This window comes from Budorcas taxicolor, chromosome 19 (genome assembly GCF_023091745.1).
Source record: "Budorcas taxicolor isolate Tak-1 chromosome 19, Takin1.1, whole genome shotgun sequence".
Lineage (NCBI taxonomy): Eukaryota > Metazoa > Chordata > Mammalia > Artiodactyla > Bovidae > Budorcas > Budorcas taxicolor.
The window spans coordinates 5,789,275-5,807,371 of NC_068928.1; positions in this window are offsets into that span (position 1 = coordinate 5,789,275).

Below are 18,097 nucleotides of genomic sequence, written 5' to 3' on the forward strand. Positions count from 1 at the left end.
CGATGGTATACTTCACCATAGGGAAGGTGAAAGCTGGGTGGAAAGCCCTGGAAGGTGGTGTCCGCAGACACAACTCTTGCAGCCAGCGTGGTGGTGCAGCAGGTTTACCAGGCATATCTGAAATGCTCAGTCCCTGGTCCCCTCAGTGCTCAGTTTCCCTTCAGGGCTGGCAAGACACAACCACACACATGTCCTGTGCCCTCCATCCACCTCTTACTCTATAATTTTCACTTAATAAAAATTATCTTGAGCTAAGATCTCAGACAATTTGAACAAAAATCAGGGAAGGAATAAATGAGTAGAACTATGCTAAAGTCTTCATCCTAAATAAGAAAAATTCCAAAGAAGGGTAGTACTAAAGAATGTGCTAACTATTGGACAGTGGCACTCATCTCCCATGCTAGTAAGGTCATGCTTAAAATCTTTCATGCTAGGCTTCAGTGTTATGTGAACCAAGAACTTCCAGATGTCCAAGCTGGGTTTAGAAAAGGGAGAAGAACCAGAGGTCAGATTGCCAACATTCACTGGATTATAGGGAAAGCAAGGAAATTCCAGAAAAACATCTACTTCTGTTTCATCAACTACACTAAAGTCTTTGTGGGGATCATAACAAACTGTGGAAAGCTTTTAGAGAGATGAAAATACCAGACCATCTTACTTGTCTCTTGAAACCTGTATGTGGATCAAGAAGCAATAGTTAGAACCCTGTGTGGAACAGCAGATTGGTTCAAGATTGAGAAAGGAGTATGATAGCACTGTCTGCTTTCACCCTGCTTGTTTAACATATATGCTGAGCACATCATGAGAAATGCCAGGCGGGATGAGTTACAAGCTGGAATCAAGATAGGTGGGAGAAATATCAACAAGCTCAGATATGTGGATGACACCACTCTAATGGCAGATAGCAAAGAAGGAACTAAAGAACTTCTTGAGGGTGAAGGAGGAGAGTGAAAGAGTCAGGCTTAAAACTAAATTTATTAAAAAAAAACCCACTAAGATCATGGAAGTGAAAGGCAAAGGAGAAAAATAAAGATATACCCATTTGAATGCAGAGTTCCAAAGAATAGCAAGAAGAGATAAGAAAGCCTTCTTCACTGACCAATGCAAAGAAATAGAGGAAAATAATAGAATGGGAAAGACTAGAGATCTCTTCAAGAAAGTTACAGATACCAAGGGAATATTTCATGCAGAGATGGGCACAATAAAGGACAGAAATGGTATGGACCTAAAAAAAGCAGAAAATATTAAGAAGAGGTGTCAAGAATACACAGAAGAACTATACAAAAAAGATCTTCATGACCCAGATAACCACGATGGTGTGATCACTCACCTAGAGCCAGACATCCTGGAATGTGAAGTCAAGTGGGCCTTAGGAAGCATCACTAGGAACAAAGCTAGTGGAAGTGATGGAATTCCAGTTGAGCTATTTCAAACCCTAAAAGATGACGTTGTAAAAATGCTGCACTCAATATGACAGCAGATTTGGAAAACTTAGCAGTGGCCACAGGACTGGAAAAGGTCAGTTTTCATTCCAATTCCAAAGAAAGGCAATGCCAAAGAATGTTCAAACTACCACACAATTGCATTCATCTCACATGCTAGCAGAGTAATGCTAAAAATTCTCCAAGCCAGGCTTCAGCAGTATGTGAACTGTAAACTTCCAGATGTTCAAGCTGGATTTAGAAGAGGCAGAGGAACCAGAGACCAAATTGCAAACCTCATCTGGATCATCAAAAAAGCAAGAGAGTTAAAAACAAACAAACAAACAAACAAACAAAAAAAAACAACCACGTCTACTTCTGCTTTATTGACTATGCCAAAGCCTTTGACTGTGTGGATCACAGTAAACTGTGGAAAAGACATGGGAATACCAGACCACCTACCTTCCTCCTGAGAAATCTGTGTGCAGTTCAAGACGCAACAGTTAGAACTGGACATGAAACAACAGACTGGCTCCAAATCGGGAGAGGAGTACGTCAAGGCTGTACATTGTCACCCTGCTTATTTAACTTATACGCAGAGTACATCATGAGAAATGTTGGGCTGGATAAAACACAAGCTGGAATCAAGATTGCTAGGAGAAATATCAATAACCTCACATTTGCAGATGACACCACCTTTATGGCAGAAACTGAAGAGGAACTAAAGAGCCCCTTGATGAATGTGAATGAGGAGAGTGAAAAAGTAGGCTTAAAACTCAACATTCAGAAAACTAAGATCATGGCATCTGGTCTCATCACTTCATGGCAAATAGACGGGGAAACAATGGAAACAGTGACAGAATTTATTTTTGGGGTTTCCAAATCACTGCAGATGGTGACTGCAGCCATGAAATTAAAAGATTCTTGCTCCTTGGAAGAAAAGCTATGACCAACTTAGATAGCATATTAAAAAGCAGAGACATTACTTTGCTGACAAAGATCCACATAGTCAAAACTATGGTTTTTCCAGTAGTCATGTATGGATATAGATGTGAGAATTCAACTATAAAGAAAGGTGAACACCGAAGAATTGGTGCTTTTGAACTGCGGTGTTGGAGAAGACATTTGAGAGTCCCTTGGACTGCAAGGAGATCCAACCAGTCAGTCCTATAGGAAATCAGTCCTGAATATTCATTGCAAGTACTGATGCTGAAGCTGAAACTCCAATATCTTGACCATCTGATGTAATGAACTGACTCATTGGAAAAGACCCTGATGCTGGGAAAGATTGAAGGTGGGAGGAGAAGGGGACGACAGAGGATGAGATGGTTTGAATGGCATCACCAATGCGATGGACATGAGTTTGAGCAAGCTCTGGGAGTTGGTGATGGACAGGGAAGCCTGGCATGCTGCATTCTGTGGGGCTGCAAAGAGTTGGACACGACTGAGCAACTGAACTGCAGATCATGGCATCTGGGCCCATTACTTTATGGCAAATAGAAGAGGAAAAAGTGGAAGCAGTGACAGATTTCCTCTTCTTGGACTCTAAGATCATTGCAAATGGTGACTGCAGCCATCAGATCAGAAGCTTCTTGGCAGGAAAGCTATGACAAACCTAGACAGTGGATTTTTTTTTTTTTTTTTGCATTTCTTTTTCTTGGGGATGGTCTTGCTCCCTGTCTCCTGTACAATGTCACAAACTTCCATCCATAGTTTATCAGGCACTCTGTCTATCAGATCTAGTCCCTTATTTCTATTTCTCACTTCCACTGTATAATCATAGGGATTTGATTTAGGTCATACCTGAATGGTCTAGCGGTTTTCCACTAGAAAGCAAAATGGCTGTCTGAGGGGGCCTTACAAATAGCTGAGAAAAGAAGAGAAGCAAAAGTCAAAGGAGAAAAGGGAAGATGTACCCATCTGAATGCAGAGTTCCAAAGAATAGCAAGGAGAGATAAGAAAGCCTTCCTCAGTGATCAGTGCAAATAAATAGAGGAAAACAATAGAATGGGAAAGACTAGAGATCTCTTCAAGAAAATTAGACATACCAAGGGAACATTTCATGCAAAGATGGGCTCAATAAAGGACAGAAATGGTATGGGACTAACAGAAGCAGAAGATATTAAGAAGAGGTGGCAAGAATACACAGAAGAACTATACAAAAAAGATCTTCATGACCAAGATAATCATGAAGGTGTGATCACTCACACTCACCTAGAGCCTGACATTCTGGAATGTGAAGTCAGATGGGACTTGGGAAGCATCACTACAAAGCTAGTGGAAGTGATGGAATTCCAGTAGAGCTATTTCAAATCCTGAAAGATGATGCTGTGAAAGTGCTGCTGAAAAACTCAGCAGTGGCCACAGGACTGGAAAAGGTCAGTTTTCATTTCAGTCCCAAAGAAAGGCAATGCCAAAGAATGTTCAAACTACTGCACAATTGCATTCATCTCACATGCTAGTAAAGTAATGCTCAAAATTCTCCAAGCCAGGCTTCAGCGATATGTGAACCGTGAACTTCCAGATGTTCAAGATGGTTTTAGAAAAGGCAGAGAAACCAGAGATCAAATTGCCAACATCCAACGGATCATGGAAAAAGCAAGATAGTTCCAGAAAAACATCTATTTCTGCTTTATTGACTACGCCAAAGCCTTTGACTGTGTGGATCACAATAAACTGTGGAAAATTCTGGAAGAGATGGAACTACCAGACCACCTAACCTGCCTCTTGAGAATCCTGTATGCAGGTCAGGAAGCAACAGTTAGAACTGGACATGAAACAACAAACTGGTTCCAAATAGGAAAAGGAGTACGTCAAGGCTGTATATTATCACCCTGCTTATTTAACTTCTATGCAGAATACATCATGAGAAACGCTGGACTGGAAGAAGCACAAGCTGGAATCCAGATTGCTGGGAGAAATATCAATAACCTCAGATATGCAGATGACACCACTCTTATGGCAGAAAGTGAAGAAGAACTAAAGAGTCTCTTGATGAAAGTGAAAGAGGAGAGTGAAAAAGTAGGCTTAAAGCTCAACATTCAGAAAACTAAGATCATGGCATCCAGTCTCATCACTTCATGGCAAATAGATGGGGAAACAGTGGAAACAGTGGCTGACTTTATTTTTCTGGGCTCCAGAATCACTGTGGATGGTTATGGCAGCCATGAAATTAAAAGACATTTGTTCCTTGGAAGGAAAGTTATGACCAACCTAGACAGCATATTAAAAAGCAGAGACATTTCTTTGCCAACAATGGTCTGTCTAGTCAAGGCTATGGTTTTTCCAGTAGTCATGTATGGATGTGAGAGTTGGACTATAAAGAAAGGTGAACGCCGAAGAATTGATGCTTTTGAACTTTGGTGTTGGAGAAGACTCTTGAAAGTCCCTTGGACTGCAAGGAGATCGACCCAGTCCATCCTAAAGGAGATTGGTCCTGAGTGTTCATTGGAAGGACTGATGTTGAAGCTGAAACTCCAATACTTTGGCCACCTGATGCAAAGAGCTGACTCATTTGAAAAGACCCTGATGCTGGGAAAAATTGAGGGCAGGAGGAGAAGGGGATGACAGAGGGTGAGATGGTTGGATGGCATCACCGACTCAATGGACATGAGCGTGAGTAAACTCTGGGAGTTGGTGATGGACAGGAGGCCTGGCGTACTGCAGTCCAAGGGATCTCAAAGAGTTGGACATTACTGAGCGACTGAACTGAACTGAGACAGTATGTTGAAAACCAAAGACTTATTCTGCTGACACTGGTCTGTATAGTCAAGAGTATGGTGTTCCCAATGGTCACTTAATGGTTGCAAGAGCTGGACTGTAAAGATGACAGAACATCAAAATATTGATGCCTTGAAACTGTGTTGCTGGAGAAGACTCCTGAAAGTCCTTTGGACTGCAAGGAGATCAAACCAGTCAATTTTAAGGGAAGTCAACCCTGAATGTTCAGTGGAAGGACTGATACTGAAGCTGAAGTTCCAGTGTTTTGGTCGTCTGATGTATACAGTCCAGTCATTGGAAAGTCCCTGATGCTGGGAAGACTGAGGGCAGAAGGAGAAAAAGGCATCAGAGGATGAGATTGCTGGATGGCATCACTGATGCAATGGACATGAACCTGGGCAAACTTCAGGAGATGGTGAGGGACGGGGGGCCTGGTGTGCTGCAGTCCGTGGGGCCACAAAGAGTTGGACATGACTGGACAACTGAACAACAAGAAAAAAGATCTCAGTCTATCTGAGAAAATCAGGGAAGGAATAGATTAGTAGAACTATGCTAATGTCTTCATCTTAAACAAAATAATTCAAGATACAAATTATTAATGTCATCAATTAGAAAGCAATTGTGTAGCTTGCTTTTAAAAATATTGACAAGAACTGTTGCACCATTCTAGTCACTCACTTTAGGAACAGCACATTCTATCACTTACCTGGTCTTCCTTCCTTTCTTCTGCTCTCTTTTCCCTTTCTGATTAGGAATGTGTCACAGGCATGATGACATTCTATATTTTTTTATCCAAATATCATACCAGCTGGAGGCATTCTGCATTCCTTTTGGCTTTGGACTTTTCATAACCTATGATCAGAGTATAGATGGTTAAAGATGGATGCTTTCTCCAGTTCCCTAGGCAGGATTTATGTAATGTTAGTGCTCATTTATTTTGATATGGAGATTGACCTTGGGAAGATGTGCATGTATTTAAGCTGTACACTTGTCTCCAGGATACAGAGAATGCTGTGATACAACTAAAACTTTGACAGCGCTGATTGTCAGGATGCCAAATGCAACCTAGAGGGCATCATAACCAGTAGATGTAATAACAGAAATTCCTGGTGGTTTTCCTTTGGAAATACATCAAGAATCTAAGCCTTTCTCACCAAGTTCATTATTTCTACTTTTTTGTTACCTCCCAATGTAACAATTGTAACTAGCTGGACAGCTCACCATTCCCTACTCCTTGACTCAGTCTATTGTCAACAGGATAATCTGAGTGACCCTTTAAAAACATAAATCAGACCATGCTCAAAACCTTTTAGGGATTTCCCACTTCATTTCAGCAAAAGTCAACATCCCTACAATGAATGGGGCCCGACCTAGCTCTCCTCTCCTTTCCAAGCACTTCCTTCCTCATCTGTTCTGCTCCAGCCAAGTGGATATTCCAAGCCACTTCCACCTCAGGAGCTTTTTTTTCTAACTGGAAGAAAGTTGCTTTACAATGATATAGTGGTTTCTGCTGTGCACAACGTGAATCAACCATTGTTTCTGTAGAGGCACTAAGTGGTGCCTGACTCTTTGCTGCAGCATGCTAGGCTTCCCTGTCCTTCACCATCTCCCAGAGCTTACTCAAACTCACGTCCATCGAGTCGGTGATGCCATCCAGCCATCTCATCCTCTGTCGTCCCCTTCTCCTCCTGCCCTCAATCTTTCCCAGCATCAGGGTCTTTTCCAATGAGTCAGCTCTTCGCATCAGGTGGCCAAAGTATTGTAGCTTCAGCTCAGCATCAATCCTTCCAATGAATATTCAGGATTGATTTCCTTTAGGTTTGACTGATTTGATCTCCTTGGGGTCCAAGGGCCTGCAGTGCCACAGTTCAAAAGCATCAGTTCTTCAGAGCTCAGCCTTCTTTACGGTCCAACTGTCAAATCCTTACATGACTACCGGAATAACCATAGGTTAGACCACATAGACCTTTGTCCGCAAAGTGATGCCTCAGCTTTTTAATACACTGTCTAGGTTTGTCATAGCTTTTCTTCTCAGGAGCAAGTGTTTTCTTTTAATTTCATGGCTGCTGCCACTGTCCTCAGTGATTGGGAGCCTAAGAAAATAATATCCACCACTGTTTCCATTAAAAAACGGAAAACCCCATGCATTTGCCATGAAGTGATGGGACTGGGTGCCCTGACCTTCAGTTTTTGGATGCTGAGTTCTAAGCCATGAGTATACACACGTCCCCTCCCTCTTAGCCTCCTTCCCAGCCCCCCAGCCCCCTCTAGGTTGTCACGGAGCACCGGGCTGAGTGCCCTGGGTTGTCAGCCACTTCCCATCAGCTATCCACTTTACACATGATAGTGCATGCACGTCAAGGCTGCTCTCCCAACTTGCCCCTCCCTCTCCTTCCCCCGCTGTGTCTGCAAGTCTGTTCTCCGTGTCAGCATCTCCATTCCTGCCCTGCAGATAGGTCCATCAGCACCATTTTTCTAGATTCCGTGTTTATGCATTAATATATGATATTTGTTTTTCTCTTTCTGATTTACTTCACTCTGTATAGCAGGCTCTAGCTTCAACCTCAGTTCCCCCTCAGAATCTTAGAACCTGATGTTTTCTTGGCTTGAAATGTTCTTCCTCCAACTATCCACATGACTTGTTTCCTGACTTTGCCATGTCATTGCTAAAACATGGCCATGGGGAGGGTATTTGCATGACCACTCCTTACAAAATAGTCACTCCCCCGCACCCTGTTCAGGGGGCTCCCCTTCTCCTTTATTTCCTTTCTTGTTCTCCATGGCACTTGTTCCCTATGTGTTTTGTTAGACACAGATCTCCTGGAGTGCAGGCTTCATGAGGGCAGGCAGCTTGTTTCACGTACGGATGGATGCCGGCACACCCCCCAGAGCATGGCACAGGAGGTGCTGAGTATGTATCTGGGGATGGCCATCACAAGCACACCTCTTGGCTTTCTTAGAAAAGTTTCATACTGCTTATTATGAGATAATGATCATAAAAAGAGACCTCCTAGATGGGGGACTGGAGACAATATCATACAATGAGCGGAAAGGTCAAGCCTGGTGTTGTGGGTTGAATTGTGTCCCCTCAAATTCATATGATGAAGCCCTAACCCCCAGTACCTCAGAAGGACAGCATTTGGAGACAGGTCCCTTAGAGAGGTGAGTAAACTAAAATGAAGCCTTGCAGTGGGTCCTCATCCAATATGGCTGCTGTACTTATAAGAGAGGAAATTTGGACATGCAAGGAGACACCAGGGCTGTGCACATGTGGCAAGGCCATGTGAGGATTCAGTAAGAAGGTGACCTTAGGAGAAGCGAAACCTGTCAAGACCTGGGTTTTGAACTTCTGGCCTCCAGAACTGTGAAAAGAAAAATTGGATTGTTTAAATCACTCTGTAGTATTTTGCTATGGTAGCCCTAGCGAATTAGTAAGGCGAGTGATATTTTGAGTTGAACTTGCAAACGTCTGGGCCTGCTTATATATATGACACCAAGCAGGAAACACAAACTAATTGAAGGTTTCTAAAGGTCCAGTGATTCCAGGGAGTTCATAATCACTAAGAGAGAAAGGTATCCTAGTAGTAGAAATTGCACAGAGCTAGGTTGACTTCAATCTCTTGATAAAAAAGGCTCCCCTAATGGGGAGACCACCACCACCATGTGCCAAGTCTCCTTTCAATGGATTTGCATGAACCGAGCCAGCCGGTTCTCCCAACAACTCCAAGGAAGCTTGTCACCTCATTTTTCATATGAGAACACTAAGGCATAGACAGGGTGGCAAAGTTGGCCAAGGTCATAGGTTTTAAGTGGCAGAACCAAGGTTCAAATTAGGTGGTGGCTCTGGAACTTGTACAGAATTTGGAACTCCTACATTCCACCTCCTTTTATGTATCTTCCCATGCCTGCAAGAGGATTTCCCCCCATATTTAGATTTGCTAGTCACTGGTCTATCAGTTCAGTTCAGTTTTCAGTCGCTCAGTCGTGTCCGACTCTTTGCGACCCCATGAATCACAGCATGCCAGGCCTCCCTGTCCATCACCAACTCCTGGAGTTCACTCAGCTTCACATCCATTGAATCAGTGATGCCATCCAGCCATCTCATCCTCTGTCATCCCCTTCTCCTCCTGCCCCCAATCTCTCCCAGCATCAGAGTCTTTTCCAATGAGTCAACTCTTCTCATGAGGTGGCCAAAGTACGGGAGTTTCAGCTTTAGCATCATTCCTTCCAAAGAAATCCCAGGGCTGATCTCCTTCAGAATGGACTGGTTGGCTCTCCTTGCAGTCCAAGGGACTCTCAGGAGTCTTCTCCAACACCACAGTTCAAAAGCATCAATTCTTCAGTGCTCAGCCTTCTTCACAGTCCAACTCTCACATCCATACATGACTACTGGAAAAACCATAGCCTTGACTAGATGGACATTAGTTGGCAAAATAATGTCTCTGCTTTTGAATATGCTATCTAAGTTGGTCATAACTTTTCTTCCAAGGAGTAAGCGTCTTTTAATTTCATGGCTGCAGTCACCATCTGCAGTGATTTTGGAGCCCCCCAAAATAAAGTCTGACACTGTTTCTACTGTTTCCCCATCTTTTTTCCATTAAGTGATGGGACCAGATGCCATGATCTTCGTTTTCTGAATGTTGAGCTTTAAGCCAACTTTTTCACTCTCCTCTTTTACTTTCATCAAGAGGCTTTTCAGTTCCTCTTCACTTTCTGCCATAAGGGTGGTGTCATCTGCATATCTGAGGTTACTGATGTTTCTCCTGGCAATGTTGATTCCAGCTTGTGTTTCTTCTAGTCCAGCGTTTCTCGTGATGTACTCTGCATAGAAGTTAAATAAGCAGGGTGACAATATACAGCCTTGACGTACTCCTTTTCCTATTTGGAACCAGTCTGTTGTTCCATGTCCATAAGGACAAGCTATTAGTTTAGCTTTCTATTAGCACCAGCCTACCTTTTCAGCTAAATATTTTTTGCTCATATACATTTAGAAAAACCATATCATCCCTTTGTCTCTCAACTTTTCTCTCTCCCCTCTTCTTCACCCATGTCCCTGCTTTATTGGTCTTTGCCTCCCTCCTTTGCGTTTTTGAGGTCGTTCTAGCTTCCTATAGAGCCTTCTGTCCTCATTCTTACCTCTTATCCTTATCTAGAACTACTCTTAAAGATCAAATCCAAATCCCAACTCCCCCATAGGGTCTTACTTTCTTCTCTGAAAATTTCATTGTACACACAGCTAATTTGAGAATTAATCATGTACCTTTTAGTTAAAATTCTTCTATATTTGACTCAATATTATGTTTAAATATTCTCAAAGCTTAACTCTTCACCAGTTTTATGTCTCATCTTCAAAATAGACTTAATTCATTGAGGACATGGATGATAATCTGAAAACAGAGACATTGATCAGCTTTGATATGCAGAAACAGTCAAGATAGAAGGAGATAATAAATGTCATTCTAGCTGACAGCTAGCACCATGTTGCATGCATTATATACATTGGCTCATTTATTCCTTACAGTATGTATCATTATCGCTATATTATAGATGAGGGAAATGAAGGTTAAAGGTACTGTGTAGTTTGTCCAAAGTGATACAGCTTGTAAGTGTTATGCTAGCATTTGGAAGTGCTGAGATGGATTAATATGAAGGATTTATAATAATAAGGAATTTAAATAGTGTGAGTTATCAGGAAAGTAGAAAGTGAAGTCGCTCAGTTGTGTCCGACTCTTTGCAATCCCATGGATTGTGGCCCACCAGGCTCCTCTGTCCATGGAATTTTCCTGGCAAGAATACTGGAGTGGGTTGCCATTTCCTTCTTCAGGGGATCTTCCTGACCCAGGGTTCGAACCTGGGTCTCCCGTCTTACAGGCAAACTCTTTACCACCTGAGCCACCAGAGTTATCAGAAGGGAGAATGCAAATTGACCTCAGAAGTTCTGGTAGCCATACCTAGAAAATATGGTTGTCCGTCAAATCCTCTGTTTTTCTTGAGCACACAGCTGGACCACGGCAGTTAGGTGTGGATTTATGTCTGAGCTTTAGCCAGTGTGTTGGAGCACAAAGGATGGAGGCTGCCTCTGAGCTTGTCTCTTCCAGGACAGGATGCAGATGCTGCTGCTGTGACCCTGCAGGTGACAGAGCCACGCGATGGAAGAAACCTGGGTCCCTGAGTCACCACATGGAAGCCTGCTGTTGGGGGGACACCACCTTGACATTGTGACGTGAGCAAGAAAAGAGCTTCTTGGAGGGACTACTTGTTACTGCAGCCTCATTGACCTAACTGCTGCAATCTGGGAGCTGGCAAGGGAGTCAGAGAGCTCTCAGCCTTGAACTAAGAATTTGCTGTGGAATGTAAAGACCGTCTTAGAATACCTCTCACTCACAAATTGGCAGCTTCCATTTCACAGATGGTGGGCTAACACCAGAAGTGTCTGTTCATTAATGGCAGCCTACGGTTGATTGTTGAAAGGCCTGGCAACCCACTCCATTATTCTTGCCTGCAGAATCCCATGGACAGAGGAGCCTGGAGGGCTACAGCGCATAGCATTGCAAAAAGTCAGACGAGACTGAAGCAATTTAGCATGCATGGTCCACTGTGCCACAAAACAGTTTTAAGTAGAATGAAACAAACTGGAGAATAACACCTCTTATAGTGATGAGGAATAGACATTTTCCATCTGCCCCTAAATTGAAAATTCCCGGATTCAGGCACAGCAGTTTCTAAGGTTTCTGAATTTAAATGGCCCAAACACAATACCTTATAGAACAACTGAGAATTTATAAGGTTCTATAAAAATTCAAATTACAATTCTTCTTATTACTTTAGTCAGTAGTTCAAACATAAAGAATTTAAAAAAAATATCTGGAGGATTGATACAATTTATGAAAAACTTTAAAGTGACAGAGTTAGACACACGGGTTAAGACGATGCGCTGGCTACTGAAGGTCTCTCTTTTGCCTTCACTGCCCTCTGTCAGCCATCCAGTCTCCTCTGAACTCCTATTTGGTGTCAAGAGCTGCCTTCTGTGAGCATTTCTAGGCATTTCATCCATGTAATCACCCAGCTCTGTGGGACTCTGAGGAGCGGTGCTCTCCACTGAGCACGGCCTCAATCCTGGTTCCAGCCTTGGAAGGAACCTGAGAATTTCCTGTCGCCTCTCTCCCGCTCACACCTCTGTCTCCTTACCATTTACCAGGGTGTTGATCCTCAGCCCAAGGACGGATTCTGTCTTGGTCTCGCTCGCTTCCTTGGGGCGGACGGCTGCAGTCTCCCTCCCTAACAGTACAGGGTGCCAGAAGACCACAGCCCCGTGGAAGTCGGGCTTACGGTCCAGTTTTCCTTCCCAAGTGAAGCAGGAAATGGTCACGTGGCTTTTGGATGATAATGGAAGTTTCTCATTTTCCACCTCTTTATATTGCTCTTTTATATCGCCGGTGACATTTTTTGGCAGAAACTGAGAAAACAGACTAATCTTTCCCACGTGACCACTCATTGTTGGCATCCATCCCCCTTCTCTCTCTTCTTCATACTGTCTTCTTCTCTGACAAAAGCTGTTTTTGCTCCGTAATGCATCTGTTAGATTATCTGTGGGGACTGTTCAAATCCCAAGCTGCCGTAAGTTTCGAGGCTCCCCTCTGTACTTACCTGAGTTGGCCGACTCACTTAAGCTCATCATATGGAAAGCCCCCCAAGTGGAATTATTAAGGAAGAAGATATCCTCTGAATCCTATAATACAGTCAAAAAGTGTCTTTTGGTTGCTGTGTGGTTTGGCAGGTTTGTAGATTAATATGGTGGTTGGATTGTGTTTTAGGGATGGATCGGGATTCTGCTGTATTTACTTTGTTTACTGTCTCAAAGACGCTTACTCCTTGGAAGAAAAGTTATGACCAACCTAGAGAGCATATTCAAAAGCAGAGACATTACTTTGCCGACTAAGGTCCGTCTAGTCAAGGCTATGGTTTCCCAGTGGTCATGTATGGATGTGAGAGTTGGACTGTGAAGAAAGCTGAGCGCCGAAGAACTGATGCTTTTGAACAGTGGTGCTGGAGAAGACTCTTGAGAGTCCCTTGGACTGCAAGGAGATCAGCCCTGGGATTTCTTTGGAAGGATTGATGCTGAAGCTGAAACTCCAGTACTTTGGCCACCTCATGCGAAGAGTTGACTGATTGGAAAAGACTCTGATGCTGGGAGGGATTGAGGGCAGGAGGAGAAGGGGACGACAGAGGATGAGATGGCTGGGTGGCATCACGGACTCGATGAACGTGAAGCTGAGTGAACTCCGGGAGTTGGTGATGGACTGGGACGCCTGGCGTGCTGCGATTCATGGGGTCGCAAAGAGTCAGACACGACTGATCAGCTGAACTGAACTCAACTGAACTGTCTCAAATAAGCATTTTACTGCCAAAACAACTTGAGGAGAAGGAAAAGGAAAAACTTGGGCCATTATCCCTGACTGCTATGGAAAATTCAGGGACCAAAGCTGCCTCAGCCATAAACGACATTTTTTCCCAGTAGGGATTCTCTGGTTTACTCAGTCATTAATTCCTGCAACTATAGACCAAGTACAAGCATTTTGTGTTCATCCAGGATACAATGAGCCATATGTTTCAGAAGTCAGAGAATTTTGGAGAAAGGAGAGGCAAAGGTGATCTGAGGCAGTTCACTCACTTTAAAAACAGCTCGGAAGTCTGAGGTCACTTGGCCTGTTGGATCTTTATTTTCTTTAGTGTGTGTCTCTGTCTCCTACATCTTATCTTATTGTTGACTAAGGTAACTTGTCAGGGAAATTGTATTTTCTTAGATTGTCCTGAGGCTGAAGGCAGGCAATTATTTATTACTTTATTGAAGTATAACTGATTTATAAAGTTGTATGGGTGTCTGCTGTATGGGAAAGCGATTCAGATATTCTCAGCTATGCAGTAGGACCTTGCTGCTTATCCGTTCTGTGGATACTAGCTTACATCTGCTCAGTCCAACCTCCTACTCTTTCCCTTCCCCAAACTTCTCCCCCTTGACAACCACAAGTCTGTTCACTATGCCCATGAAACTGTTTCTGTTTCATGGTTAGGTTCATTTATGTCATGTTCTAGATTCTACGTGTAAGTGATACAATATGGTATGTCTTTATCTGACTTAATTCACTTAGTGTGATGGGGCTCCCCTGGTGGCTCAGCTGGTCAAGAATCCAGCTGCGATGTGGGAGACCGCTGGGTTCAATCCCTGGTTGGGAAGATCCCCTAGAGAAGGGAAAGGCTACCTACTCCAGTATTTTGGCCTGGGGAATTTCTTGGATGGTATAGTCCATGGGGTCGCAAAGAGTCAAACAGGACAGAGCAACTTTCACTTTCAAGAGTCTGTCTCCATCTGACCCAGTTCACTTAGTGTGATGATCTCTAGTTGCTTATGTTGTTACAGATGGCGTTATTTGGTTCTTTTTCATGGCTGAGTAGTATTCCATGGTATGCATTTCCTATATCCTCTTTATCCAGCCATCCACCAATCAATGGACATTTAGGTTCTTTCTATGTCTTGGCTATTGTGAATAGGTACTGCTATGAACATAAGGGTGCATGGGCCTTTTTGAATTAGCATTTTGTCTGGATATATGCCCAGGAGTGGGATTGCTGGCTTGTCTGGTAATTCTGTTTTCTTTTCTGGGGAACCTCCATATGATTCTCCATAGTGGCTGAACCACTTTACATTCCCACCAACAATGTAGGAGGGCTTTCCTTTTGTTCACATCCTCTCCAGCATTTGTTATTTGTAGAGTTTTTAATGATTCTGATTGGTGTGAGGTGACACCTCATTGTAGTTTTTGGTTTAAAGGAGGCAGTTCTAATCAGAAATACTTATCTATCTACTTGTATATCTCTTGGAAAGAAATGCCTCATGTGACCTCCTACCCATAGAGGGCACTCTGTGAGCAGGAAATTTCCCTTCTAGACCATTTTATAGTCAGAAAAAGTTGGGCAGTCCTAACTAGATCCCTGGAGATGGGAACCACCAACACAGGCTTGAAAACCTTGTATCTAACCTCAGAATGCGTTCAACTTAGTGGGGAGGGGGCAGGAATCAGAATCTGCCTACTCTGGCCCAGAAGGCTGTCACCCATTTCCTCCTGATTCTGCATCTGCACAGCTTCACGTGTGTGCTCCTGCTCGCCTCGGCTTGAGATGCTTTTCCTTTCTTCGGCCTCTGGAAAATTCCTAGCCATAGGTCAGAGTCCTAAATTGTCCCTTCGCTTTTCAAACCTTCCCTCCTCTGTATTCCAGAACTTTTCACATCCTAGGATTAGAGCACATATTAACCATTATTTTAGTGTGTCTTGCTTTCTGGACTTTGAAACCCTTTTAGGAGCTTCAACCATGTTATCTTGTTGTTATCCCCCGTGTCTGGCCCTGTGTAAGGTCCATAATAAATGCCTGAGAAGTGTTGTTGAATATATGAACACATAAATCAATACAATTATGATTTTTTACTAACTAGGATATCATCATAGATAAGTGGGATTATCTGAGGCAGTCTGAAGCCTACAGCTTAATTGGTTTTATTTTTTTTGCTAAGGTATTTCAAAGAAAATATATTTTGCATGTACAAAAATGTAGCAAAAGAAAACAACTGTTATCCAAAATATACAAAGAACCCTTAAAACTCAAACTAAGTAAACAACCAACCAATTGAAAACAGGATCAGAGACCTTAAGAGACACTTCACTAAAGAAAGTATAAAAATGGCAAATAAGTGTATGAAGAGATGCTCCACATATATCCTCAGGGAAATGAAAGTTAAAATAACAATGAGATGCCAGTGTACACTTATTAGAATGGTCCAAACCTGCAACACTGACCACACCAAATGCTGGTGAAGATGTAGCTAATAGGAATTCTCATTCATTGCTGGTGGGAATGCAAAATGTTATAGCTACTTGGGAAGACAGTTTGGCAGTTTCTTACAAAGCTAAACATACTCTTAGCATGCATGCTAAGTCACTTTGGTTGTGTTCAACTCCGTATGACGCTATGGACTGTAGCCTGCCAGGTTCCTCTGTCCATGGGATTCTCCAGGCAAGTATACTGGAGTGGGTTGCCGTGCCCTCCTCCAAGGAATTGTTCTGACCCAGGGATCAAACCCGTGCCTCTTGCATTGGCAGGCTGGTTCTTTACCACTGTGCCACCCGGGAAGCCCATTCTTAGCATATGATCCGGTAATTGTGCTCCTTGGTATTCACCCAAAGGAGCTGAAAAGTTATGTCCAAATGAAAACCTTCATAGAGATGTTTATAGCAGCTTGATTCATGATTGCCAAAACTTGGAAGCAACCAAGATGTCCTTCAGTTGTCAAATGGGTAAATAAACTGGTGCCTCCAGACAGGGAGTATTACTCAGGAGTGATGTCACCAAGTTGGCAACACAGGTTGTTCCTGACTTCATTCCTCATCACAAAAACAGCTAACAACAATTCATGGACAAGTCACCACTGAGAGACTCCTAAAACACAGAGCTGAGGTTGGAACAGCACTGATAGCTCAGAGACCAAGACAGACGCATTAGAAGGGTGAGAGGAGCCTCTGCAGGCTGACTGCAAGGTCCTGCCCCAGGCCGCCTCAGCATCTCGCCAAGGAGTTGCCCCTGAGCCTGTGACTCCTCCAGGGGGTAGAGAGAGCCTGGCAGCGGGGGGACATCCAGACCCATCATCTCGGGAGCTCCCATGGGGACTGCAGGGACTCTGACTGTGATGGAGAAGGGGGCAGGGCTTGCAACCACTAGCTCTGGGATCGTGTCAGACTCGGTTCCTACCTGCAGAGCCCAAGCGGAAGACGCAACCAGCAGCTCTGCCCAGCTACAGATCCAAGTCAGGGGCACATCTGAGCAGGGAGCCATGGTCAGCCCGGCCCACTTCTGAGTGTAGCTCTGGAAGGTTATTCAGGGCTAAAAAGAAATGAGCGTTTCATGACTTGATAAAGCCATGAAAAGGCAGGGAGGAAACGGACACACATGTTACTAAGGGAAAGACGCGGATCTGAGAAGTCTCATATGACATGATTTGGACTGTATGACATTCTGGAAAAGGCAAAACTATGGAGACTGTGGAAAGGCTAGTCATTATGAGGGGTGGGGGCTGGGGGAGGAATGAACAGGCAGAACACAGAGGATTTTTAGAGCAGTGAAAATACTCCCTACGATGTTATAATGATGGATGCATGTCATTGTGTATTTATATAAAACTGTAGAATGTATAACACCGAGGATGAATCCCAAAGTAAACAGTGGACCAATGGACGCTGGGTGACTATGATGTGTTAGTGTAAATTGAATGATTCTGATAATGGGACAGGTTCCGCCATGGGACAGCAGGGGGAATATGGTGCATCTCTGTACTTTCCTCTGAATTTTGGTGTAAACCTAAGGCAAATAAAAAACTTTTTTTTTTTTTTTTAAAGAAGAGATGTAGCTAAAAATATCTGGACCAAGACACCTGGGTAGAGTTAAATCTGTGCCACATTCTTCCTATGTGACCTTGAGTATCACTTAACCTTTGTGGGTTTCTGTGGCCTCACTTGCACTTTAAAGGGATTCCTTTAGATGTTTTTTTTCTGGGTCTTTCTAGCACTAACTTCTTAAAATTGCCTGAAGAATAACTCATAGATATTAATATTCATTCTGAGGAAAAAGAGGAAGTGTTGTTCAGAATCATCCTTTTCAGGTTTCCACTAATTGCACTATACACGGATGTTAAAAAGCAGAATATGGTGTGTTATAAAAAAACATAATATGTTAAGAAATAATATAGTCTTTTTAAAAGGCTAGCTCATTTCAAATATCATCAGTTGAGTTTCATCCAGTAAGTCACGACTAATTTTCTATTAGAAGCATTTTATACAATACTTTCACCTAAATATTCCTCTGAAGTGAGTTAATGCGTGTAAATACAATCTAGATACAGCATATGAGTC